The sequence below is a fragment of the Lissotriton vulgaris genome, chromosome 4_1, assembly GCF_964263255.1.
Source record: "Lissotriton vulgaris chromosome 4_1, aLisVul1.2, whole genome shotgun sequence".
NCBI lineage: Eukaryota > Metazoa > Chordata > Amphibia > Caudata > Salamandridae > Lissotriton > Lissotriton vulgaris.
The window spans coordinates 1,302,499,676-1,302,503,202 of NC_141691.1; the positions used below are offsets into that span (position 1 = coordinate 1,302,499,676).

Sequence of the window (3,527 nt, forward strand, 5' to 3'; positions counted from 1 at the left end):
ACTAAACTAATAGGTTCACTAAATATATAGCATACTATTGAAGAAATAGCAGATGATGAAGTGCTACTGATTGTTAACCCGGGATAGTTGGAAAGCTTATATTCAGCTGTTTACATTCATACTATCTTTATATTTCATCAACAAGACAAAACATAAATTACCTCAATAAATTGCAATAAACAAGAGATTTAGTTACTTGGCGTTAGAACTTAGAGCCAATTATAGATATTCCAGGAGCTTTCAGAATGATAATTAATTCTACAACTATATCAAATGTATTCATCCAATCCTTCAAGTAGCTTTTGATCCAAGGTGATAAACAGTCAAAAATGAGACACAAGAAAAATGTATCTTTTTACAAACAATTAAACTTGGCCTGTACAGGGATCGGACCTGTGACCTTGGCGTTATTAGCACCAGGCTCTAACCATCTGAGCTAACAGGCCATTTTGCACAAATTCCTGGAAGTCCAGCATATGAAGAAGTGCTAATGATAGTTAACCCGGGAGATTTGGAAAGCTTCATTTCAGAGGTGTACCATGAAGTTATAAATATAAATTATCAACATGAAGAAACTAATATGACTTTAGAAAAATTACAATACAAAAGAGATTTTCATACTTAGTGTTAGAACTTAGAACCATTAATGTTTTTTACATGTGTTTTAGCAATAAATAACAATTCATCACCTAGATGCAATTGATTCATCTAAACATTCTATCAGCTTCCCCTCAAAGGAAATATAGACATACACATCATACAGAAGAAAATACATCTATTTTCAACATTAAAGGAGCATCAAGTATTGGCTTGGAGACTGATTGAAAGTATGTCCTTGGCATTTTTAACTTTATGCTCTACAGACTAAACTAATAGGCTCAATAAATACATAGCATACTATTGAAGAAATAGCAGATGATGAAGTGCTACCGATTGTTAACCCGGGATTGTTGGAAAGCTTATATTCAGCTGTTTACATTCATACTATCTTTATATTTCATCAACAAGACAAAACAAAAATGACCTCAATAAATTGCAATAAATAAGAGATTTAGTTACTTGGCGTTAGAACTTAGAACCATTAATAGATATTTCAGGAGCTTTCAGAATAATAATTAATTCTACAACTATATCAAATGTATTCATCCAATCCTTTAAGCAGCATTTGATCCAAGGTGATAAACAGTCAAAAATGAGACACAAGAAACATTTATCTTTTTACAAACAATTAAACTTTGCCTGTACAGGGATCGAACCTGTGACCTTGGCATTATTAGCACCACGCTCTAACCATCTGAGCTAACAGGCCATTTTGCACAAATTACTAGAAGTCCAGCATATGAAGAAGTGCTAATGATAGTTAACCCGGGAGATTTGGAAAGCTTAACTTCAGAGGTTTACCATGAAGTTATAAATATATAATATCAACATGAAGAAACTTATATGACTTTAAAAAAACTTACAATACAAAAGAGATTTTCATGCTTAGTGTTAGAACTTAGAACCATTAATGTTTTTTCCATGTGTTTTAGCAATAAATAACAATTCATCACCTATATGCAATTGATTCATCTAAACATTCTATCAGCTTCCCCTCAAAGGAAATATAGACATACACATTATACAGAAGAAAATACATCTATTTTCAACATTAAAGGAGCATCAAGTATTGGCTTGGAGACTGATTGAAAGTATGTCCTTGGCATTTTTAACTTTATGCTCTACAGACTAAACTAATAGGCTCAATAAATACATAGCATACTATTGAAGAAATAGCAGATGATGAAGTGCTACCGATTGTTAACCCGGGATAGTTGGAAAGCTTATATTCAGCTGTTTACATTCATACTATCTTTATATTTCATCAACAAGACAAAACAAAAATGACCTCAATAAATTGCAATAAATAAGAGATTTAGTTACTTGGCGTTAGAACTTAGAACCATTAATAGATATTCCAGGAGCTTTCAGAATAATAATTAATTCTACAACTATATCAAATGTATTCATCCAATCCTTCAAGCAGCGTTTGATCCAAGGTGATAAACAGTCAAAAATGAGACACAAGAAAAATGTATCTTTTTACAAACAATTAAACTTGGCCTGTACAGGGATCGAACCTGTGACCTTGGCGTTATTAGCACCACGCTCTAACCATCTGAGCTAACAGGCCATTTTGCACAAATTCCTGGAAGTCCAGCATATGAAGAAGTGCTAATGATAGTTAACCCGGGAGATTTGGAAAGCTTAATTTCGGAGGTGTACCATGAAGTTATAAATATAAATTATCAACATGAAGAAACTAATATGACTTTAGAAAAATTACAATACAAAAGAGATTTTCATACTTAGTGTTAGAACTTAGAACCATTAATGTTTTTTCCATGTGTTTTAGCAATAAATAACAATTCATCACCTATATGCAATTGATTCATCTAATCATTCTATCAGCTTCCCCTCAAAGGAAATATAGACATACACATTATACAGAAGAAAATACATCTATTTTCAACATTAAAGGAGCATCACTTATTGGCTTGGAGACTGGTTGAAAGTATGTCCTTGGCATTTTTAACTTTATGCTCTAAAGACTAAACTAATAGGCTCACTAAATATATAGCATACTATTGAAGAAATAGCAGATGATGAAGTGCTACTGATTGTTAACCCGGGATAGTTGGAAAGCTTATATTCAGCTGTTTACATTCATACTATCTTTATATTTCATCAACAAGACAAAACAAAAATGACCTCAATAAATTGCAATAAATAGGAGATTTAGTTACTTGGCGTTAGAACTTAGAACCAATTATAGATATTCCAGGAGCTTTCAGAATGATAATTAATTCTACAACTATATCAAATGTATTCATCCAATCCTTCAAGTAGCTTTTGATCCAAGGTGATAAACAGTCAAAAATGAGACACAAGAAAAATGTATCTTTTTACAAACAATTAAACTTGGCCTGTACAGGGATCGGACCTGTGACCTTGGCGTTATTAGCACCACGCTCTAACCATCTGAGCTAACAGGCCATATTGCACTAATTCCTGGAAGTCCAGCATATGAAGAAGTGCTAATGATAGTTAACCCGGGAGATTTGGAAAGCTTAATTTCAAAGGCGTACCATGAAGTTATAAATATAAATTATCAACATGAAGAAACTAATATGACTTTAGAAAAATTACAATACAAAAGAGATTTTCATACTTAGTGTTAGAACTTAGTACCATTAATGTTTTTTCCATGTGTTTTAGCAATAAATAACAATTCATCACCTATATGCAATTGATTTATCTAAACATTCTATCAGCTTCCCCTCAAAGGAAATATAGACATACACATTATACAGAAGAAAATACATCTATTTTCAACATTAAAGGAGCATCAAGTATTGGCTTGGAGACTGATTGAAAGTATGTCCTTGGCATTTTTAACTTTATGCTCTACAGACTAAACTAATAGGCTCAATAAATACATAGCATACTATTGAAGAAATAGCAGATGATGAAGTGCTACCGATTGT

The 3,527-nt window shown here is 32.3% G+C and overlaps 1 non-coding gene across 1 annotated transcript; it reads right to left on the reverse strand.

Annotated features, from left to right (window-relative positions):
• Positions 1-2,099: 2,099 nt before the first annotated feature.
• Positions 2,100-2,173, reverse strand: TRNAI-AAU (transfer RNA isoleucine (anticodon AAU)). Its single transcript has one exon. It is a non-coding gene; the product is annotated as a tRNA-Ile (tRNA).
• Positions 2,174-3,527: the final 1,354 nt, after the last annotated feature.